A 25,436-nucleotide genomic window follows, 5' to 3' on the forward strand; every position below is an offset into this window, starting at 1 on the left:
TGAAGATTTACTTGGAAAATAATTCTGATAAAATTGTAGAAAATGTACAAAAACATGTTAGAATTAAAGATTATCATGGAAAATTTTATATAGATATAATAATGATAGGAATTAAAGTATTCCTAATTTGATTAAAAGTGGAATTATAAACATTTTCTGAAAAACTTGAAGATTTACAGGGAAAATATTTCTGATAGAATTGTAGAAATAAGCTGAAATGATGCTGAACATTTCTTAAGGTACTTCTCAGCCATTAGAAGTTCTTCAGGTGAAAATTCTTTGCTTAGTTCTGTACTCCATTTTTTAATAGGGTTATTTGGTTCTCTGGAGTCTAACTTCTTGAGCTCTTTGTATATATTGGATATTAGTCCTCTGTCAGATGTAGGGTTGGTGAAGATCTTTTCCCAACTTGTTGGTTGCCTGATTTGCCCTTTTGACAGTGTCCTTTGCCTTACAGAAACTTTGTAATTTTATGAGGTACCATTTGTCAATTCTTGATCTTAGAGCATAAGCTACTGGTGTTCTGTTCAGGAACTTTTCCCCTGTGCCCATGTCCTCAAGGGTTTCCCCCTTTTCTATTAGTTTCAGTGTGTCTGTTTTATGTGGAGGTCCTTGATCCACTTGGAGTTGAGCTTAGTACAAGGAGATAAGAATGGATCAATTTGCATTCTTCTGCATGCTGGCCTCCAGTTGAACCAGCACCATTTGTTGAAAAGGCTATCTTTTTTCCATTAGATCCTTTGTGATCAAGTGACCATAGGTGTGTGGGTTCATTTCTGGGTCTTCAAAATGAAATACTATTTCATTGATCTACCTGCCTGTCACTGTACCAATACCATGCAGTTTTTTTTTTTTTAAATGCTGAAGCCTCTTTATTTTTTTTTATTCGATATAATTTATTTACATTTCAAATGATTTCCCCTTTTCTAGCCCCCCACTCCCCGAAAGTCCCGTAAGCCCCCTTCTCTTCCCCTGTCCTCCCACCCACCCCTTCCCACTTCCCCGTTCTGGTTTTGCCGAATACTGTTTCACTGAGTCTTTCCAGAACCAGGGGCCACTCCTCCTTTCTTCTTGTACCTCATTTGATGTGTGGATTATCTTTTGGGTATTCCAGTTTTCTAGGTTAATAACCACTTATTAGTGAGTGCATACCATGATTCACCTTTTGAGTCTGGGTTACTTCACTTAGTATGATGTTCTCTAGCTCCATCCATTTGCCTAAGAATTTCATGAATTCATTGTTTCTAATGGCTGAATAGTACTCCATTGTGTAGATATACCACATTTTTTTGCATCCACTCTTCTGTTGAGGGATACCTGGGTTCTTTCCAGCATCTGGCAATTATAAATAGGGCTGCTATGAACATAGTAGAGCATGTATCCTTATTACATGGTGGGGAATCCTCTGGGTATATGCCCAGGAGTGGTATAGCAGGATCTTCTGGAAGTGAGGTGCCCAGTTTTCGGAGGAACCGCCAGACTGATTTCCAGAGTGGTTGTACCAATTTGCAACCCCACCAGCAGTGGAGGAGTGTTCCTCTTTCTCCACACCCTCTCCAACACCTGCTGTCTCCTGAATTTTTAATCTTAGCCATTCTGACTGGTGTAAGATGAAATCTTAGGGTTGTTTTGATTTGCATTTCCCTAATGATTAATGAAGTTGAGCATTTTTTAAGATGCTTCTCTGCCATCCGAATTTCTTCAGGTGAGAATTCCTTGTTTAACTCTGTACCCCATTTTTTAATAGGGTTGTTTGGTTTTCTGGAGTCTAACTTCTTGAGTTCTTTATATATATTGGATATTAGCCCTCTATCTGATGTAGGATTGGTGAAGATCTTTTCCCAATTTGTTGGTTGCCGATTTGTCCTCTTGATGGTACCATGCAGTTTTTAACACTATTGCTCTGTAGTACTGCTTGAGGTCTGGGATTCTGATGCCCCCAGAAGTTCTTTTATTGTTGAGAATAGTTTTAGCTATCCTGGATTTTTTGTTATTCCAGATGAATTTGAGAATTGCTTTTTCTAACTCTGTGAAGAACTGAGTTGGGATTTTGATGGGGATTGCATTTAATCTGTATATTGCTTTTGGCAAGATGGCCATTTTTACTATATTGATCCTGCCAATCTACAAGCATGGAAGATATTTCTATTTTCTGAGGTCTTCTTCGATTTCCTTCTTCAAAGACCTGAAGTTCTTGTCATACAGATCTTTCACTTGTTTGGTTAGAGTCACACCAAGATACTTTATATTGTTTGTGGCTATTGTGAAGGGTGTCATTTCCCTAATTTCTTTCTCAGCCTGCTTGTCCTTTGAATATAAGAAGGCTACTGATTTGCTTGAGTTGATTTTGTAACCTCCCACTTTGCTGAAGTTGTTTATCAGCTGTAGGAGTTCTCTGGTGGAGATTTTGGGTCACTTACATAGACTATCATATCATCTGCAAATAGTGATAGTTTGACTTCTTCCTTTCCAATTTGTATCCCGTTGACCTCCTTATGTTGTCTAATTGCTCTAGCTAGAACTCAAAGTACTATATTGAATAGATATGGAGAGAGGGGGCAGCCTTGTCTAGTCCCTGATTTTAGTAGCATTGCTTCAAGTTTCTCTCCATTTAGTTTGATGTTGGTTATTGGTTTGCCCTATATTACTTTTACTATGTTTAAGTATGGGCCTTGAATTCCTGTTCTTTCCAAGACTTTTAGCATGAAAGGATGCTGAATTTTGTCAAAAGCTTTTTCAGCATCTAATGAAATGACTTTGTGATTTTTTTCTTTGAGTTTGTTTATGTAGTGGATTTCATTGATGGATTTCCGTACATTGAACCATCCCTGCATCCCTGGGAGGGAGCCTACTTGATCATCATGAATGACCATATTGATGTGTTCTTGGATTCGGATGGCAAGAATTTTATTGAGTATTTTTTCATCAATATTAATAAGGGAAATTAGTCTGAAGTTCTCTTTCTTTGTTGGATCTTTGTGTGGTTTTGGTATCAGCATAATTGTGACTTCACAGAATAGGTTGGATAGTGTTCCTTCTGTTTCTATTTTGTGAAATAGTTTGAAGAGTATTGGTGTTAGGTCTTCTTTGATGGTCTGATAGAATTCTGCACAACTGGTCCTGTGCTTTTTCTGTTTGGAAGTCCCATACCCCTTCTATTTCTATAGGGGTATGGGACTGTTTAGATGATCTAGTTGATCCTGATTTAATTTTGGTATTTGGTATCTGTCTAGGAAATTCTCCATTTCCTCCAGATTTTCCAGTTGTGTTGAGTATAGGCTTTCTTAGTAGGATCTGATGATTTTTTTGAATTTCCTCAGTTTCTTTTGTTATATCTCTCTTTTCATTTCTAATTTTGTTAATTTGGATACTGTGCCCTTTGCTAAGTCTGGCTAAGGGTTTATCTATCTTGTTGATTTTCTCAAAGAACCAGCTCCTGGTTTTGTTAATTCTTTGTATGGTTCTGTTTGTTTCTCTTTGATTGATTTCAGCCCCGAGTTTGATGATTTCCTGTCTTCTATTCCTCCTGGGTGAATTAGCTTCTTTTTGTTCCAGGAATTTCCGGTGTGCCGTTAAGCTGCTCTCTCCAACTTCTTTTTGGAGGCACTCAGGGCTTTGAGTTTTCCTCTTAGCACTGCTTTCATTGTGTCCCATAAATTTGGGTATGTTGTGCCTTCATTTTCATTAAATTCTAAAAAGTCTTTGATTTCTTTCTTTATTGCTTCCTTGACCAGGGTATCATTGAGTAGAGTATTATTCAGTTTCCATTTGTATGTAGGCTTTCTGTTGTTGTTGTTGCTATTGAAGACCACTCTTACTCCATAGTGGCTGGCGGGCTACGTCCTGAGTGATGTGAAACTCAGGATATCTCTGTGAACCTGGTGCTGCCTGTCTGCTCCATTGGGAGCCAAGATGGTGGAGACTCCCTCCCCAGCTGGTCTTTGCCACCAATATTCATGAAAGAAAATTTAATAAAGCTCAAAGTGCACATTGCACCCCACACAATAATAGTGGGAGACTTCAACACCTCACTCTCATTAATGGACATATCAGGGAAACACAAACTAAATAGTGAAACTAACAGAGGTTATGAATCAAATGGATTTAACAGATATCTATAGAATAGTTTATTCTAAAACAAAAGAATATACCTTCTTCTCAGCACATCACGATACCTTTTCCAAAACTGACCATATACTAGGTCACAAAACAGACCTCAGCGGATATAAGAAGATTGAAATAATTCCATGCACTCTATCAGATCACCATGGACTAAAGTTGGTCTTCAATAACAACAACAACAAAAAAACCCAACAGAAAGCCCACATACACGTGGAAACTGAACAACACTCTACTCAGCAATAACTTGGTCAAAGAAGAAATAAAGAAAGAAATTAAAGATCTTTTAGAATTTAATAAAAACAAAGGCACAACATACCCAAGCTTATGGGACACAATGAAAGCAGTGCTAAGACGAAAACTCATAGCTCTGAATGCTTCCAAAAAGAAACTGGAAAGAGTATATACTAACAACTTAGCAGCACAGCTAAAGGCTCTAGAACAAAAAGAAGCAAATAAACCCAAGAGGAATAGACAGCAGGAAATAATCAAACTCAGAGCTGAAATCAACCAAGTAGAAACAAAAAGAACTATACAAAGAATCAACTAATCCAGGAGCTGGTTCTTTAAAAAACAAAACAAAACAAAACTAACAAGATAGATAAACCCTTAGCCAAACTAACCGGAGGGCACAGAGACAGTATTCAAATCAGCAAAATCAGAAATGGAAAGGGAGACATAACAACAGATATGGAAGAAATCCAAAAAATCATCAGATCCTACAACAAAAGCCTATATTCAACAAAATTGGAAAATCTAGTTGAAATGGACAAATTTCTAGACAGATACCAGGTACCAAAGATAAATCAGGATCAGATAAATGATCTAAATAATCCCATGACCCCTAAAGAAGTAGAAGTAGTCATTAACAATCTTCAACTAAAAAAAGCCCAGGACCAGATGGGTCAATGTAGAGTTCTACCAGACCTTCAAAGAATTAACATCAATATTCTTCAAATTATTCCACAAAATAGAAACATAAGGAACACTAGCTAATTTGTTTTATGAAGCCACAATTACTCTGATACCTGAATCACACAAAGACCCAACAAAGAAAGAGAACATTAGACCAATTTTCTTCATAAATAGCTATGCAAAAATACTCAATAAAATTCTTGCCAACTGAATCCAAGAACACATCAAAATGATCATCCACCATAATCAAGAAGGCTTCAACCCAGAGATGCAGGGATGGTTCAATATACAGAAATCCATCAATGTAATCCACTTACAAACAAACTCAAAGAAAAAAAAAAACACATGACCATTTCATTAGATGCTGAGAAAGCATTTGACAAAATCCAACACTTCTTCATGTTAAAAGTCTTGGAAAGATCAGGCCCATACCTAAACATAGTAAAAGCAATATACATCAAACAAACATCAAACTAAATGGAGAGAAACTTGAAACAATCCCACTGAAATCAGGGACTAGACAAGGCTGTCCACTCTCTTCCAACCTGTTCAATATAATTCTCTAAGTCCTAGCCAGAGCAATTAGACAACAAAAGGAAGTCAAAGGTATTCAAATTGGAAAGGAAGAATTCAAAATATCACTATTTGCAGATGACATGATCATATACTTAAGCAACCCCAAAAATTCCACCAGAGAACTCCTAAAGCTGATAAACAACTTCAGCAAAGTGGCTGGATATAAAATTAACTCAAATAAACCAGTGGCCTTCCTCTACTTGAAGGATAAACAGGCTGAGAAAGAAATTAGGGAAATGATACCCTTCACAATAGTCACAAATAATATAAAATACCTTGGTGTGACTCTAACCAAACAAGTGAAAGATCTGTATGAAAAGAACTTCAAGTCTCTGAAGAAAGAAATCAAAGAAGATCTCAGAATATGGAAAGATCTTAAGCCTTCCCATTATTTATCATGATCAACTTGAGCTGATTGGAGGGCACACAACCCACACTCTGGCTCTGTGGCCCCTGGATGACCCTCTGACAGTAAGTTCCGTTCTCACAGACTGTACACATACCCCTGACTATATCAAAGCCTTTTTCTTAGTTATCTGATCTTGGCAAACTCTGAGATTGCCCCAGCTCTGCTGTAGCTTCCTCTTTTTACAGCAGAGTCTAGAATCTCCTGAGCTGGCCCTTCCCTTTCTTCTTCCAGCTGTAGGAATAAGGTAGGGTAAGGAGCATGGCTTTCACACACAAGACCCACAGGAGGTCTGCAGCAGCTCTCTGTGCAATCCACTCTCAGATGTGTATCATAGTGAGACTTTGCATATGGGTTCCTGTACACTCATATTTCAGGCATCAATTTAAAACCAGTGGTACAGTCTACTTTGGAACTGTTCCTGTGCCTTTGTATTCCTGTGCATTTAAAACCTTACAACTGGGCTTCCAAAAATAAAATAGTAAGTCTCTTTAAGGCAGAAGCCATGTTTTGCTTATCTTTGTGTTTTAATAACACAGTGTAACTGATTGATGAAGATTCATCAGTCACACCAATCATCATGAACACCTTTTAGAGTCAGATCTCTGTGGTGTGTGATACATTATACAGTGAGCTCTGGGAGCACAAAACTAGGAAAGCCGACAGCTGGGTGCCTGGAAGTAGGATTGTCAGCTCAGTGGGGTCAGGAGCCCGAAACGCCTGCACAGCTTTTCTGGAAAGTTCTCTGTGTGTTGTAAAGCTTGGATGTGGTCAGGCTTGGATGGTGGGAGAAGATGCTCTGTGCTGTGGAGAAAAGTCACTCAAAAGAAAACTTTACCAGCTTTAAACAGAAAAAAATTGGCTGGGACAGCAAGATTAACACTGATGCAATATTATTCTGAAGTTGTTTTTTTCTGACTTGACCATTGACCGAGCATGGTGTATTATGGCATATTTCCCCTCTAGTCAGTCAAGTCAAATGGCCAGTACCGCATTTGCCTACCAGGTCTCTTTAACTGCTTTTAACCTGGTACGTGTCTACAGCCATTTGGTGGAAAGGGTCTCTGCTTTTTAAATTTATTTTTGGGACTGGAGAGATGGCTCAGTAGTTAAGAGCACTGACAGCTCTTCCTGAGGTCCTGAGTTCAAATCCAAGCAACCACATAGTGGCTTACAACCATCCCTAATGAGATCAGATGTCATCTTCTGGTATGTCTGAAGAGAGCTACAGTGTACGTACATATAACAATAAATAAATAAATCTTTAAGAAAAAAGAAAGAAAAAAGAGGGAGGGGGAGGGGGAGAGAAAGAGGGAGAGGGAGAGAGATTTGATGCATGTTTGCATACAAATCACTAAATAAATAAAAGACGAGGTTCATTCCCCAGATGCCCTTCCCCACTTTCCCACTTCTAAGTCTCCTTAAATACATCAGATATTGCCCACTGTGCAGAAGAAAGACACGTGGTGAGCTCTTTCCCTCTCCCTCTTTGTGTGTATGGTATTCTTGTTAATGTTGGTATTCTGTCTGGACTCCACCCCCACAGTTAACTCTGTTGTTGTTTCAGCAGACCAAATTATCTTTCAACCTGGTTGTTCCCAGGTCTCTTTTAGTCACTTTAGGGAAATTTTACCTGTCAGCATTTCCCTCCAGAGCAGACACCAGTGTCCCCAACCCAAAGCTGAGGGGCCACTCACTTGTCACAGCTCATTCTCTGTAGCTCACCCTCCACCCCAGGGTTTCTGTGTGAAATGACCCCTTGTTATGAGAAAGCAGGAGGAGGGAGGATGCTGGCCATTGGGATCCCCTTGTCTTTCTCCTGAGAAGCAATTAAATTCAGAATGTAATGCTCAATAAGGCTGAGAATTCTGAGCAATAGAGCACAACTAGACCTTGGTGGGAGCGAGAGCAGAATCCATAACAGCTCTTAAAAAGCAGAAGGAGAGTGAGTAAAGCAGGGAAACTTTTAGAGCAAATTGTGTTGGGGAGAATTTCACGGAAAAACCACACCCATACACTTAAAATAAATTTTTGTGACAAAGAGAGGAAATTTTGGACAGAAAAAAGTTAGAAGGAGAAGCCCTCACTCTGGGCACTGTACACTTAACAGGTATCAAGTGTCTGCATGTGACCAGGATGAATGTTCATGAGAAAGGAAAAAGGAAATTTAGTCCAGTGCAGGAATGTCTTGACCGCCTTAAAAAAACAACTTCAGCATGAAAAAGACAAACAAATGATGACCTCCGAACTCAAGCAACAAAACATCTTCCCACACCAGGGCCTGATAGACTTGGCAGCAGAAGCAGAAACCAGTCTTGCTGCTCAGCTTTGGGCACACACAGCTTGTCACAACACTGGACACCTCATTCCTGGGACTGAAGAAAACTGATGGTGTCAGCAGTCTGAGTTGGGGTAGGAGATAAGGCCTGTGTGTTCTAGAGACAGGGCTGTTGACGGCACCTGCTGGACTCATGGCCAAGTCAGGGTGACCATCTGGAAAAGGAGACTGTGTGCCTGATTGACCTCAGCCCAGGGCTTGGATGTTTGAACAATCTTGTCTCATAGTTGGTTGGGGGGGGGGAGGGGAGAGGGGAGAGGTGGGGAGTTTTATTCGATGGGAGTGATCAAGAGGAATGATGGCCGCCATGACTTTGATGTAGGTTATTTGCACCTTTCAGGACCACTGGGATCCATCTTCCATCTTCTCACCTGTCCATAAGCACAGTCACCTTCATGCCCCTGCCTCATTCAGACTCATCAAGTTTCCCCGGAGAGTTTTTGGAGGTGCAGAAATGCTTCTCACACTTCCACAGAAAATAGTCTATCCATTCATATTCTTTTCAGTGACTCAGAGTTTTGAATAGGAGATAAAACATGTTATCCTACTCTTGAAAGGAAGAGTCAGAACACATATTCAAGTTGACTGGGGTACAAACCATCTAGACTTTTAAAAAGGAAGAGTAAGAGAGAAGGAGAGAGAGAAAGGGGGAGGGGAAGACAGGAAGAGCAAGATGTTTGCATGATGTGTCAAATAAAGGAGAAAGGAGTGAAGCTCAGAGAGGAGAAACTGAGCCCTCAAGATTAAGCCCAGCTTTGCTGAATCGGTGCCCTCACTCCTCACACCACAACAATGGCTTCCCTTTCTCCTCAAACCCCCACAATGCCCCCTTCTATGCCCACAAATCCCTCCCTTATTCCTCACAACCCATCAACACCTTCCATTAATCTTTACACTCTCACAATTCCCTCCTATATTGGCTGGGTTGTTTGTTTGTTTTTTGTCAACTTGACACAAGGGAGAGTCATCAGAGAAATAGGATCCTGAATTAAGGAAGTGCTTTCATGAGCTCTAGCTGTATGGCATTTCCTCAGCTAGTGATCAATAGGGGAGGGCCCAGCCTACTGTGGGTGGTGCCATCCCTGTGCTGGTGCCATCCCTGTGCTGGTGCCATCCCTGTGCTGGTGCCATCCCTGTGCTGGTGCCATCCCTGTGCTGGTGGTCCTGGCTTCTATACGAAAACAGGCTGAGCAGGGAAGGAGGCCAGCAAGCAGCACCCCTCCATGGCCTCTGCATCAGCTCCTGCCTCCAGGTTCCAGCCCAGCTTAAGATCCTGTCCTGACTTCCTCCAGTAATGGACTATGATCTGGAAATATTAGTTTAATACACCATTTCCTCCCCATCTTGCAATAGAAACCCTAAGACACCCCCCTTACTTCTCACCCCCACACACAGTGCCCTCCATTACTTTTCACACGCCCATAGATGCTCTTCCTTTACTCCCTGCATGCCCCTAAATGCCCTTAGACTCATCAGTGCTTACTCACAGAGAACTGAGAATCAGCTCTTGTATCTACCTGAATTCTATTACTGTTGAAGCCAGTGGCAGGGAAGTCAATTCTCAGAAGGTGGGAGGTTACGATGGAGATGCCCACTCACCTCCTTCCCTTTGTTGTTTTGTACATGTTGGATTGTTACTCAGAAATTGTCCAGTCCCCTTCATGGTGAGCTGTATGAAAGATCTTCATCCTTTTATTGAACTGTTATAATCAATAGATAGTGTTTACACAGAAACATTTGGATTGCCTTGTCCAGAAACTTCAGTTAGAGTTGTGGTATCTTTTATTGTGACATCAAAATTATTTTTAGCAGGGTAGTGGGAAGAGGGAGAAGATTTTGAGACTCTTCTCAGACAGAGAAGTAAGTCACAGAGCAGTTAAGGCCTGGCTGTTCTGGAGAAGTAAGGGTCAACCTCAGGGGGCAGACCAAGGTTTCTGTCAGCCTGTCTACACACTTAGAAACAAAGCGTTGGAAAACCAGAATCATAAGAGATGTTGACATTTCTGTCTTTCATCTTTAAAATTGTATGATGTTGGGGTGTGCAGGGATGGCTCAGTGGTTAAGAACACTTGATGCTCTCCCAGAGGACCCAAGTTTGGTTTCAGCACCTATGCTGGGTGACTTACCACTGCCTGTAACTCCATTCCAGGGCATCTCATTTCTTCTAACAGCATTTGTTGGCATGTTCATGTACATGTACACAGACATACAGAGACACATAAGTAAAAAATAAGACTTAGCAATCAGTGAGATGTCAGTGCTTAAGAGAACTTCCCCTCTTCTAGATTTCCCTCTTCCAGAGGGCCCCAGTTTGTCATCCAGAGGTCACAACTGCAGATAACTTCAGCTCCAAGGGAATTGGACACCTGTGTGGTTTTTGTGAGTACCCGTACATGCATGACACATGTGAGTGCAGACAAATGTGAAAATAAAAAAAAATAAACTTTAAAAATCACATTTAGAAACAATAACAAAAACTGTACTCACAGCATACTGTGTAGAATTTTTCCGATTGTTTCCTGTAAAAGATTCCTTTATACATTTCCGTCTACCCTCACTTGCTCCAGAACTGGTACTAATGATCTAGTTTCACACCATGGACCCTCAGGAGAACACCACTTTATCTAAGATGCTAGAATCACTTAATAAGCCAATGTTAAAAAAAGGTACACTAAATGTAATAGAATTTTTATTTCTGTGTATCTTTGTGCTGGGTTTGAACCTGTGGCCTTCTAGAGAAATGATTTACCACTGAGCTACATCCCCCACCCTCACATAGATAAGAGATTTGGCTTCAAAGGACTAAATGCCTCTATAAGATTTTTGTTATCAAAACCCACCTGTCTTCCAATCCAGTGACACATCTCCAGACCTGCTCACACTTCTGTTGTGAAGTACAGCCAGACTTATAGCCTAGGAGTAAGTACTTGGGGTTTTCTTTCCAAACTTGATGAATATCATAAGGTATTGTCTCAAGAAATACTTCCTCAGTTGACCTCACAGTGAGTAATTTGCTTTCCAAACTGATATCTTTTTTGTGCAGATTTCATTGGTGAGATGTGTCCAAAACTTGGAATTTCTTCAGCCCTGGGATCCTCTTGCAATGCCTACTCCTGACTGACAGATGCCCAGTGTCAGCACAGTATTTCACACAGCTCTGCCAAGTGCTCGGGCTGTCTATGGAAATGACAGTGCACAGCATTTATAACATTGTCACAGTAACCCGTTTATTAGGGACTGATCTTTTGGAGATGCTAACAAGTGTTCAGACAGGATGTCACTCTGGAGCCTGGTTTTGGTTTAAACTTGCTTAGAAACCCAGATTGGATTCAGATTTTTCTGTCCTTCAATGTCAGGCTTGAAGTTCTAGGGTCACAGACTTGCCCTTCCAGACCCAGCTTATGAGCCAGGTTGTCAACAGCCTGTGCTGCTGTGAGTGGATGGTCAGCTTTAGGAAGTGAGACTCAGCAGGAAGAAGCTAGGATGCTATGGGCATGCCCTTGAAGAACATTTTGGGACTTGGTGCCCTTTCCTGACCTCCCTCCTTCTGCCATGACCCTGGGCAGCTTTGCTGTGACACAGGCCTCTAATCATGTGCTTTTCTCTACCACACACCCCAAAACAGGAAAGCCACTGACTGAATGACGTCATTGATACTAGAATCAAATGAATCTCTGTGTCTTCCAAACCATCTATTTGTCTCAGGTGTTTATCAGGCACTGGAAAGCTGATTTGTAGCATGATGCAAGTTAATTTAACTCTGGTTTATTTACCAAAGCTCAAAGTATATTTGGTACAGGGGCTCTAAGGTTTAAGCCTTCATGTTATGGGACCTTCTATGTATTTCTTTGGAAGGCTATTGAACAAAGGCAGATCTTGCACCTTTAGTGCCACAGACGGTCCCAGCTGGGAAGACTTAGATCCAAGGGGGAACTTTGGGATTTCAGGAAAAGGCACAGGTTCTGGGAGATGACAGACAGATATGACCACACACAGAGGTGGTTTGAATCTGAATGTATTTTTCTGTTTTGGAGCATGAGCCTTTAAGCATGAGGAACTGACATTTACATATCAAAAGATGTATCCAGTAAAGCAGGCACAAGGAACAATTAGCATAACCATTTGGCACAGGAAGTATAAAATCAACCAGGTAAAACGTTTTCCCGTGTAACAAATTTAGAAGCTCGAACACAGACAACATCAATCTTCTTGATATAAAGTTTTAAAGAGACGTTAAAGGACGTTTTGTCAAAAATCCCTGAGTCTAAATGAGTCTCTGTGAGTAATAAGTATGAACTGCATCCTGAATCTCACCTGGATAAGCTAAGAATGTTGTTTTGGCCAAAGACTCCCTAGGTGGGGTCTGCAAGACAAAAGCAGTTCCTCAAAAGCTTCCATTGAGGCAGCTCTGAGCTTTGCACCAATTCAAATGTAAACTCTTTCTAATTTGCCCAACACACACCTGTTCAGCAAGGACATTGTATAAGGTTCTTCAGATGTAAATATCTTCTAGTCTGGGCCTATTGTTTCAAATCCACCTGTCCTGCAAGGGTGACTTTGAGGGTCAAAAAACAAAAGAAACTTGTACTTTTCATGAGTCGCTGGTTAAACTAACCTCTTCTTAATAATAACATTATATCTTTTAAATTATGTCCAATGACTTATAAGCTAATATTCAGTCAAGACACATGAAATATATTTATACTGAAAGAATAGAAAATACAACCTAACTCCAGCCTTCTAAGGAACCCCAAACACTTCACATTCCAGAGCTCCTTTGTGCTCTTTGTTAGAAACTAGGTAAAAGGTCACATTCCAGAGCCTGCCCTTTGTTTAGAGCTAGGCAAAAAGGCCTTGAATGGGTGACCCAGGCCCCATAAGGTAACTGGAAATGAGCTAAGCTTATCTTGCTTCTGTAAACTGCTTATTCCATTACCCCTATCCAGGAGTTCACACAGCTATAGACAGTCAAGAAAATAGGAAACTAATTGGTCTACTGAGCGCTGGCTCTGATAATTTAAACTGATTGGTCTAAAAACTATGGAGTGGTACAAATCGATTGGCTCGCATTTCTCAGGCTCTCCATGCTAAGAAATGATTGGCTTGTGATTTGCAGGCTTTGTTGTAAACTTATAAAAGCTGTTGCAATTCGGCACTCGGGGTCCACAGTCCTCTATCCCTGTGTGGTGTACGGCTGTGGAACCCAGAATTCTGGAATAAAAAAATCCTCATGTTATTGCTTCAAGACCAGTTCTCTCGAGTGATTTGGGGGTCGCCTTCTGAGGCGTGGGGTGCTGGGGCACCCTCAGTTTTTGGGGGTCTTACAATACCACTGTGCTAATTAATGCTTTTCATACCATAGTGTCATAGCCATACTTCATTTATATACTGTTGGGAGGCAAATGTAATTATGTAAACGACTGGAGCAAAGTGTTGCAGAATTTTCTGGCTAGTGACTTACTTCAAGATGGATTCTTTTTACATCTTAATTTGCTTGGTTTTTCTTAGTCCCGGCTACTAAGAAGGGAGAGAGTTTAGGAGCAAAGCAAATTGCCAAGTGAGATTTTCGGCTTCTGAATGGAAGTGTTCTGGAGGGCTCCAGGAGACATTTCTTGCTTCAGTCTGTAAAACTTTGTCCCACAGAGTCTACTGGAGCCACTGCAGCACTTTAGATCGGCTTTCTACAGTTACATAGGAACTGCAGAGCCACCTCCCACAGAGACAGGGTGCTGGGTTGGTTGTATCTGTGATAGGCCGTACAGTATAGCGCAAGTTGGCCATGACACAGGACAGAAGAACTGGTAAGGTTGAGTGAGTTCAGACCTGGGGAAACTCAGAGACTTGAGATTGTCAGGAGTTGAGCTACTCCCTACCTATTACTGTACCTTCTCTGTAACATATAACCAAAACACCTCACTGAGAGAACACAAGCAGTCACCACATATGAAAACACCAGGAGACTTCCCCATGGAAATAGAGGATCACTAACATCTCAAACTGAGCCAATAGGAAACACCTACACCTAAACTGCACTTTATGCCTTTATGTTCCTTTACACGTATAGCAGAAAACACTGAAACTCTTTTGCACACTCAGGATTCTGCAGAGACTCATGCATGTGGGCACTGTGGAATCCACCTCCCCTGCCTCTCCATACTTGCTATGTGTGATTGGAACCACCTTGTTGCCTATGGTCTGGTACAGCATGTCTTCATTCTTGGTGCCATCCATGATTGGCACCACTAAATATGTTCTTGGGGTACACATTGAGGGGTCCCTTTCATACCCCATGTAGTAGTTACATATAGAATTCATAGTGTTATACTCTGGCCTCAGCCTGGAATTCAGCCCCTTTGGTTGGTATTTTAATTGGAATTACACTGACTGTAGGTCAGCGTGAACAAAGCACTTCCATGTATCTAAGCACTGAATCTGCCATTCAGTTCTTCCAGAAGCAGAATTGTTGGGGTCCAGATGGTCTGCAGTTCCTTTCTCAAACACTCACCTAGATGTTGTCCCCTGACTGAGGGAATACTGCAGGTACAAGATATAAATCCTGGGAGGTTGTCTTGCAGGACACAATAAGGCCACAAGGCAGGGAAGTACAGAAGGAATAAGTCAGAGAAAGGGACAAAGATCCTGCTTGTACTGAGATCTCCAGTAACTGCTTAGACAATGTATAAACAACAGTACATAAATACAAGTTGTTCTTTCATGAAGAGTCATCCGAGTTCTGTCTCTCACTACCATTACCACCTTCCTAGGTTCTGTGATGCCCACAGCTGTGCCACTGAGGGCTAAAATGATGCATAACCCCATGTTTCTAGGAATGATCTCTCCTAGGCCTCATGATGTTCCTCCTAGAGTCACCTCACAAGTTTATTTACTCATGTATAACATGGCCCCAGACCTTAGTGGGCCTCCAGACCTTAGCACAACTGACTCCATGTTGGTAGTGCCATTCAGGCTGTAAGACTCAGCATGCAGATAGCACCACCTGCCAAAAATCAAAACTAAGACCTGATCCATCAATGTCCATAGTTATGGGCAAGTCTCTTTCTTAGGGTTTTATTGTTGTGAAGAGACACCATGACCAAGTCCACTCTTATATTTACTTTGGGATGGCTTGCAGTTTCAAAGGTTTACTCCATTATCATTCTGGAGGGAAGTATGGTAGCACACCAGAAGTCATGGTGCTGGAGTTTCCAAAGACGAAAGGGATAATAAAGGAATAGACATGCAGAGTCCACACTGTTCCCACTAATAAGGGCAGACACACTCATAACCCATGGAGTTCCAATACATTACAGATATCCAGTAACAAAGGTTGTTTTGTTCAGTTGTTGTGGGGTAGACTAGGTAGCCCAGAGAAGATTAGGACACTTACTGGTTTAAGCCAATAGAAAGTCTTTATAAATCTGCCAACAAGTGTACTCAGTGTTCAGGGTCCCCGTGAAGTTCTGAGCCTTTCTCAGGGTAAGCTTTCAAGGATTAAAAAAAAAAAGAAAGAAAGAAAAGGAAATATCATCACAACTGAGTTCTAAGTGGATATTAGCCATAAACTACGGGATACACATGCTATAATCCACAACTAAAGTCACTAAATAATAAGTAAGGCCCAAGGGAGGATTCTTGACTTTTTCTTAGAAGGAAAAAATAGATATTAGAGGTGGAAGCTAGGAGGGAAGAAGAAGGAGGTAGACATAGGGAGAGCAGAAGAGAGAGAAGGGAAATCAGCAGGCAGAGGTTTGGATAGTCTTTAGGACACGCCAGAGACCTGTAATTGGAGAGGGGGCCCTAGAAGGTCTATGGGGGTAAGACTCCTAACAGTGGGAAATATGGTCCTGAAGTGGCCATTTCCTGTAGCCAGGCAGGACTCCCAGTGGAGGAATAAGGACAGCAATCCACCCACAAACCTTTAATCCAAAATGCATCCACCTACAATATGTATAGAGACAAAGACAGAGCAGAGACAGAGGGAATGGCCAGGCAATGGCTGCTCCAAATTGAGACCCATCCCACAGGCAAGCACTAATCTCTGACACTATTAATGATATTGTTATGTTACAGACATACAGGAGCCTGCTACAGGAGCCTGGCATAACTGTCCTTTGAGTGGCTTCACCTAGCAGTCAATGGAGAGAGATGCAGAGACCTACAACCAAACATTAGATGGAGCTTGGGAGGGGGGCTTGTAGAAGAGTTGGAGTAAGGACTGAGGGACCCAAAGCAGACAGTGACTCTACAGGAAAACCAACAGAGTCAATTAACCTGAACCCTTTGAGTCTCCCAGAGACTGAATCACCAACCAAAGAGTGAGCATGTGTTGGACCTAGGCCCTCTGCACATATGTAGAAGATAAGAACTTGGTCTTGATGCCCTTGAATGGTATTTCAGTCATTCACACTAAAGTCTGTGGTGACCAAGTTTGGCAGTGTGAAGACAATAAAATAATCATCCTTATATCATTAACATGACTTCCATGAGGCATTGTATCAGTAGATGGTATGAGGACAAATGTCTTAGCCAACCTGGAAAGATAAAGGCAGATATAAGATATATATGCAACTCAGGTCACCAGATAACTGTGCTGGCCTTGAAGGTCTTGAAGGTCACAGAGGTGCATCACCAGGAAAACTAGGCTAAGGAACACACTCCACCAACCACAGTTCAGGATGGGTTCCCTAACTTTGGTACAAGCCATGTAGGAAAGAGTATAGCAACCAACTGAGGTTTTTGCAGATGGCCCACCATTTTCCGTGGCTGTGAGGGGTGTGCTCTGTAAGGCAAGGACCCCAGAGATTTCATCCCAAGATGGCCTCTCACTGCTGATATGCCTTTCCTGCCACTGTTACATAGCCTAATGATTCCTGGCCACCAGCACATCCTATTGGGCAGATTTCCTGCACATCAACATGAAGATGAAATTTCATATAATAATACTGTTTAGATGAATTAATGACTTTATAGAACTCCTGATTTGATTCAAATAATTTTGGGAAGAAAATTTTAGGAGATAATTTTAGTTGTTTTGCCAGAAAGGTATAATAAAGTCACAATCAAGAATAGAATGTGCTCCCTTCTTATAGAATACTAAGTAAATGCTGCATAATAAAGAATACAATTAGCTTTTATAGATTGCAATAAGAGGAGAAATGCGCTTAGAACAAATTAATGATCAAGGAAAAATGTTCATTCTAGGTCAGGTCCAAGGATGAAGCCTCTGGTGTGCACCATGACACCATGTGAAACTGTTGCTTTGAACTTATACTGAGCTTATGGAATGAAACTGCTGTGAACTTACTATTGACCTCCTTCTGTAACTCACTTTTGTGTAACATTCATCTGTGAGGTAATTTTATAAAGAACTCTTAACTCCCCTCCTAACGCCCTGAATAAACTCTATTCTATACTATACCATGTGTCTAGTCCCTCAAGGGGAAGGGATAGCTTGGCATGGGCCTGCTGTGGCACCTCATTCCCCCATACCTCACCACACCTCCATAGAACATATGCCCCCTCTTTATCTTTTTTAAACACAGCAGTCTATATTTATGTATGCATATACATATGTAGGTATACTTGTATGTATATAAGTATGTATATGCACATGAAGATCTAAAGGTCAAGTCTCAATCTTGAGCTAGAGGAAGAATTCAGATTCCATTTTTTTCAATTAGCTTTTCCTTAATGGGCCTGAAAAAGTTCCTTATGGTTAATGGGAGGCGGGATCCAAAACTATGAGAGAAGAAACACCATCTTCAATTGCCTTCATGCCTGCAAATGCCAATTTACATACCTAACACTCATCTTGCTCTGCACACTTGCCACAGAGTCTTGGACAGGAAACAAGCCACCACTGACATAAAGTCTCTGGAAGTAAGCTGCAGTGACTGAGGTGACTTGCCTTCACCTGACTCTAACCCGGTTCTTGTCCTGCCCTCCTCTGAGGATGGAAAGGAGAGAAATCGAACACTACATGTGGTGTGTGTGTAACTGTCAGTTCAGAATTAACCACCTTACCTGGGATCAAACAACTTCAAACACATCATTACATAGGATTTACATGAACCATCTGGACAGGTCTCTGTGGCTGAAAAGAGCTGAGTTCCTGTCCACAGCTGAAGTCCAAGGTCTTAGATGCTGGAGAGGGACTGAGTTACCTGCAGCTTCCAGTCACTGTTGGAGGATGGCTTGAGATGGAAGCCTTAGACGAGAGCGTTCCAGCTGGTCTGCCCCTGCTGAGCCCTGAAGGCAGTCTGTTCTCCAATGACAGCTGGGAGCCACACCTGGAGTCTTCTTCCTCTGTACAAAGCAGGAGTTGGCGGGGAGCAAGGGGCAAGCTCCTTCCCATTGGAGTGCAGAAATGGGCTTTGAGAGCTTCCTTTCTTTCATTTCTGTTGGATCCTGTTCTATCACATTTTGTGTTCTGAGTTCCAAGCCCAGACCACCTGGGCTCCGATGGGCTCATTGTGGTGTGCAAAGAAAGTTTAAAGAAAAAATGAAACAAATCAGAAAAGAGCTGTGGAGTCTCCTCTAGAAGAACACTGAGCCCACCCCAGTTACTGAAGGTTCACTGTCAATGTCAGCTGATCAGGTGGTAGGTCTGTGTCTCACAGGTAGAGGAATTGGTAAGAAAGTTTCCGTCCAGGCTGAAGACATGGCTCAGCTTCTAAGAGCACTGGCTGCTCCTCCAGAGGACTCTGCTTTGAATCCCCTGCATCCACATGACAGCTAGCAACAGTCAGCAACTGCAGCTCCAGAAGGATCTATCGCCCTCTTCTGGCCTCTATGGGCACTATGCACGTGGTCCACAGATGCAGGCAAAACACCCATATTCCTGCCATATGAATGGTATGTCTTTTTGGGGGGGGGGGCAGGAGGGCTCAGGCCAAACCCTAGTTTATTTCAGTGTCAGCAACAGCTTAGCTATCAAAAAATAAACTCTACCCATGGTGACAGAAGTCTCTACAGAGAGGCTAAAGGCTTGGCTTCCAGGCACCAAACATCAAGGATGCGTGGCAGGCACAGCCTGGGTACCAAGTTAGGAAGCGGCAGCCTGGTGGTGTGGTGGGCCAGGCTTCCCTGCTTGGAGGGTATGAGGTCATCGATAGCCTGACCCTGCTCAAGCCGCTGCTCCATCTCAATGAGTAGCTTCACTCGGTCCACCACCATCTGCACCAACTCCACCTCCAAAAAGCCCAAGCGGTCAGCACTGGAGACACCAAAAACTCCACCGACAGCACCGGTGTCCATGCTTCCTATGCCTCGCTTCTGAAGCCGCAGCCACTTGAGCATCTCCGAGAACTTCTCTTGCTTTCCCAAGTGGGGCAGCTTGATGTGCACACATGCCCGGAGTCCAGTGCCCAGGTTGGATGGGCACGGAGCATGGAGCCCTGGTGAGGGTTCCACATGAACTCATAGTTCTTGGACTTGAAGAGAGTTTCAATCTGAGTGAGGCCAGTGTAGAATCGAGTGAACACTTCCTTCGTGTTGCCCCCTTCTGCATGGAGAAGACCCGCAGGTGGTCCTCCTCATTGATCCACACCAGGAAAGTCTTATTGTCATTGTGCCATATGCTGCTTCCTTCGGGCCAGTCGCGGGCCATGCTGGAGCCCAGCAGCAGAGGAGACACAGGCTAGACGAAGAGGAAGTGGCCAATGAACTGCTGCTGCTCCTCCTCGGTCATGCTCTTGAGCGTGTAGTACCTGCTGGACAGAGCTTCAACTGCCAGCTTCTCTATGGCGAGGTGGGGGTGGGGGGAAGTGAGGAGGTGAGGGGAATGGGGAGGGACAGAACAGAAGCCTCAGATGCTGCAGCCTGTGAGCACCCGTGAGCTCAGCACATAGTTGGGGTCCAGGTCATCGCCACCCTGCAGATTATCTGGGTTGAGGTCGGTCTTGTGCTTATCACTGGGCTAATAACCACCATGCAGGTCCTCAATAGGTCAGTTGTGCTAATATCTGGAGGCCCACTAAGGTCTGGGGCCCTGTTACACATGAGTACCCAAGCTTGTGAGGTGACTTTAGGAGGAACATCATGAGGCCTAGGAGAGATCATTCCTAGAAACACGAGGTTATGCGTCATTTTAGATCTCAGTGGCACAGCTGTGGACATTACAGGGACCTGGGAAGGGGGTAATGATAGTGAGAGACAGAACTCGGATGACTCTTCATGAAAGAACAACTTTTATTGACCCACTTCTGTTGATACATGGTCTAGCTAGTTACTAGAGATCTCACTACAGCCAGATCTTTGTCCCTTTCTCTGAGTTTCCCCTTCTGCACTTCCCTGCCTTGTGGCCTTGTTTTGCCCTGGAGGACAAGCTCCCAGGATTTAGATCTTGTACCTGCAGTGTTCCCTCAGTCAGGGGACCACATTTAGGTGAGTGTTTGAGAAAGGAACTGCAGACCATCTGGACTCCACCAATTCTGCCTCTGGAAGAACTGAATGGAAGGTTCAGTGCTTAGATACATGGAAGTGCTTTGTTCACACTGACCTACAGAGTCAATGTAATTCCAATTAAAATACCAACCAAAGGGGCTGAATTCCAGGCTGAGGCCAGAGTATCACACCATCCATTCTGTATGTAACTACTACATGGGGTGTGACAGGCACTCCTCGATGAGTACCCCAAGAACATATTTAGTGTTGCCAATCATAGCTCCAGGAATTAAATCCTGCTATACCATACTGTAGACAACAAGGTAGTTTCAATCATGCACAGCAAGTATGGAGTGGCAGGGGAGGCAGTGTCCACCGGAAGTTACCACAATCATGAGTCACTCTGCAGAATCCTGAGTGCAAAAAGGAGCTGCAGGGCCCTTCACAGACACAAACAACCCAGAGCCCTGTCTGCACGAGATGTCTCTCTGCAGTTCCTATGTAACCGCAGAAACCTGATCAAAAAGTTCTGATTTGCAGTTGTTCAATAGCCTTCCAAAGAGATAAATCGAAATTCCCATAACATGAAGGAGAAAACCTTAGAGCCCCTGTACCAAATATACTTTGAGCTTTTGTAAATAAATCAGAGTTAAATTAACTTGGATCATGCTACAAATCAGCGTTCCGATGCCTGATAAACACCTGAGACAAATAGATGGTTTGGAAGACACAGAGATTCCTTTCACTCTAGTGTCAATGATGTCATTCAGTCAGTGGCTTTCCTGTTTGGGGGTATGTGGTAGAGAAAAGCACATGATTGGAGGCCTGTGCCACAGCAAAGCTGCCCAGGGTCATGGCAGAAGGAGGGAGGTCAGGAAAGGGCACCAAGTCCCAAAATGTCCTTCAAGGGCACACCCACAGCATCCTAGCTTCTTCCTGCTGAGTCTCACTTCCTAAAGCTGACCATCCACTCACAGCAGCACAGGTTGTTGACAACCTGGCTCATAAGCTGGGTCTGGAATTGCAAGTGTGGGGCCCTAGAACTTCAAGCCTGAGGAGAAGGACAGAAAATTTGAATCCAATCTGGGTTTCTAAAACCCAGGCTGAAGAGTGATGCCCTGTCTCAACAATTCTTAGCAGCCCCCCAAAGATCCATCCCTACAAAATGGGTTATTGTGACAATGTTATAAATGCTGTACACTGTCATTTCCATAGACAGCCTGAGCACTTGGCAGAGCTGTGTCAGATACTGTGCTGGCACTGGGCATGTCAGTCAGTAGGTCAGGAGTAGGCATTGCAAGATGATCTCAGGGCTGAAGAAATTCCAAGTTTTGGACACAACCTCTCTCCAATGGATTCTGCATGAAAAGACGTCTATCAGTTGGGACAGCAAAATACTCACTGTGGTTTACAGGTCAACTGAGGAAGTATTTCTTTAGACAATACCTTATGATATTCATCAAGTTTGGAAAGAAAACCCCAAGTACTTACTCCTAGGATATAAGTCTGGCTGTACTTCACAACAGAAGTGTGAGCAGGTCTGGAGATGTGTCACTGGATTGGAAGACAGGCAGGTTTTGATAACAAAAATCTTAGAGAGGCATTTAGTCTGTTGAAGCCAAATCTTTTATCTATGTGAGGGTGTGGATGTATCTCAGTGGCAGATCATTTCTCTAGAGTGCACAAGGCCCCAGGTTCAAACCCAGCACAAAGATACACAGAAATAAAAATTCTATTACATTTAGTGTACCTTTTTGAACATTGGCTTATTAAGTGATTCTAGCATCTTAGATAAAGTGGTGTTCTGCTGAGGGTCCATGATGTGAAACTGGATCATTAGTACCAGTTCTGGAGCAAGTGGGGGTAGACAGAAATGTACAAAGGAATCTTTTACAGGAAACAATCGGAAAAATTCTACACAGTATGCTGTGAGTACAGGTTTTTCTTATTGTTTCTGAATGTAACTTTTAAACTTTATTTTTTAACTTTCACATGTTTCTGCACTCATATGTGCCATGCATGTACAGGTAAAAACAAAAATCAAACAGGCTTCCAATTCCCCTGGAGCTGGAAGTATCTTTAGTTGGGGACTCTGGGTGACAAACTGGGGTCATCTGGAAAAGAAATCTGGAAGAGGGGAAGTTCTCTTAAGCACTGACATCTCACCAATGCCTCAGACTTCTTTGTGCGTATGCATCTCTGTGTGTCTGTGTACCTGAGGCCATTGAGGATGGTGTTTCTTTTGTCATAGTTTTGGATCCTGTCTCCCAAAAACCATAATGGGCCATTTCAGGCCCAGTAAGGAAAAGCTGGTTCAAAATGGAATCTGAATTTTCCTCTAGCTCTGGGTTGAGACTTAGCCCTTGGATCTGCTCCAAAGATCACATGACCTCCTTGTCCTCTGGAATTGAAGGAAAAGCTCCATCTCCTCCCCTCCCCCAGGCCCTCTTCTTGGCAGCCTGTGGCCATGGTGCTCTGCCTCTCAAAGTCTCCCATTTCAAGGCCCACTCATGTCTGCCTGTGGCTCTGAGGCTCTGCTAATAAAGATCACCTGAAGGGTGGCTGACTGGTCAGCTGTTTTCTCTGAACCTGCAATGTTTTCTATTAGTTATAGCAGGGACAGTTCCTTAGGAAAGCTGAGTCATCTGAAGACAGGCTCTGGAGATGGGAAGAATAATTATCCCTTAATGGTAATTCAAGGCAGTTTCTTACACATCTCCACTTAGAAGCCTACCTGCTTTTCTGAGATTTAACTAAAAAAACATAATTTACCTTTAGATACTGATCAAAGTACTAAGCAGCCCACACACACGTGAGCTTTCTCTCTCTGTCTGGACACTGCTTTCCATAGCTTCTTTCTAACATATGCTGCTGCCTCATGCTTAAAAAGCAAGACTTAGCCAGGCAATGGTAGCACACCCCTTTAATCCCAGCACTCAGGAGACAGAGGCAAGCGAATTTCTGAGTTCAAGGCCAGCCTGGTCTACAGAGTGAGTTGCAGGACAGCCAGGGCTATACAGAGAAACCCTGTCTCAAAAATAAAAACAAAACAAAACAAAAAACCAAAAACAAAACAAAAACAAAAACAAAACAAAACAAAAAACCCAAAAGCAAGACTTTTTTCTTTGTTTCCCTCTTAGCGGCTTGCCTGCCTTCTCTGTGGTTTTTCTTCTAAATTCTAGTACAATAAGCTTTCTTCTGAGAAGATTTAAAAATCTCTTTATTAGGGACCAACCTGAGAAAGGAACCCTGATTGCACCATAGCAAGCATCTTCCTCAGTCTGTTATTTAAGATGCAGAGAACTTGGGTGTTGCCCCATGGGACAGCCTGAGACCACTCTGACAACTCGTCCATTGTGGAGAGCTGATTAGGGAGAAGCAAGCAGTCTTAGCTCTCCCATCAATGCATTGGGAAGGATTTATGGGGGAGAGAAATCTCTCTCTCTCTCTCTCTCTGAGAGTCTCTCAGGACAGAGTTTGAGTCTGGCCTCCATCCTTTGCCCCTCATCTCTAAAATGAGAATGTGTTGACTAATCCTCAACACTAGTGTTCTCTGCCTTGTGGTCTCTAGTTATGCACCTGTTGATCGCATCACTCCATGTGTGGATAAATTGGTTTCTACATCTCTCTCTCTCTCTCTCTCTCTCTCTCTCTCTCTCTCTCACACACACACACACACATTCACACACACACACAAACACACGCACACACATACACGAGAGAGAGAGAGAGAGAGAGAGAGAGAGAGAGAGAGAGAGAGAGAAGTTATTATACAATAGTCTGGGAATTTCAACAAATGACTGTCTTACATAGGAGAGGCAGAAAATCTGAGAGATACTCAGTTCAAGCCAAGCCAAGATTAGCCAATGCTAATATCTGTTAGTATTCCTTCTAGGCTCCACCCAGGAGTTACCTGGCAATGGCACCTGGCTTACTATAAAAGGGGCTGCTTTTGGTGTTTTGGTTATTATGTGACAGGAGGAATTTGTGTTCTGGCCCAGTCTATTTGGAGTTCTGTAGGCTTCTTGTATGTTCATGGACATCTCTCTCTTTAGGTTAGGGAAGTTTTCTTCTATAATTAAAACACCAAATGCACTTCACAAAGAAAGAATATTAAAAGCAGTAAGGGGGAAAAGGCCAAGTAACATATAAAGGCAGAACTAGCAGAATTACACCAGACTTCTCATTAGAGACCATGAAAGCAGAAGATCCTGGCGGATCTCATGCAGACTATAAGAGAACACAAATGTTAGCCCAGGCTACTATACCCAGCAAAACTCTCAATTACCATAGAAGGAGAAACAAAGATAGTCCATGACAAAACCAAATTTACACAATATCTTTCCACAAACCCAGCCCTACAAAGGATAATAGATGGAAAATGCCAATATAAGGAGGGCAACTATACCCTAGAAAAATCAAGATGGTAATCTTCTTTCAACAAACCCAAAAGAAGATACCCACACAAACATAAACATCAAAAATAACAGGAACTAAGAATCACTATTCCTTAATATCTCTTAACATCAATGGACTCAATTGTTCAATAAAAAGACAGACTGGAGAGGAAGGCGGAGGCGGGGGGAGCTGCTCTGGTAGCTCTCACTGGCCTCAGGCTCAGCTGCTTGAGGGGGGAGGAGTTACCTGCCATTCAGCAATGATGGCAGTGATCTAAAATCCTCAGGAAGCCCCTGGATC

At 42.7% G+C, this 25,436-nt stretch overlaps 1 pseudogene; it reads right to left on the reverse strand.

Annotated features, from left to right (window-relative positions):
* Positions 1-19,322: 19,322 nt before the first annotated feature.
* Positions 19,323-22,557, reverse strand: LOC127690743 (creatine kinase B-type-like; annotated as a pseudogene).
* Positions 22,558-25,436: the final 2,879 nt, after the last annotated feature.

Source organism: Apodemus sylvaticus, chromosome 8 (genome assembly GCF_947179515.1).
Source record: "Apodemus sylvaticus chromosome 8, mApoSyl1.1, whole genome shotgun sequence".
In the NCBI taxonomy this organism is placed as follows: Eukaryota; Metazoa; Chordata; class Mammalia; order Rodentia; family Muridae; genus Apodemus; species Apodemus sylvaticus.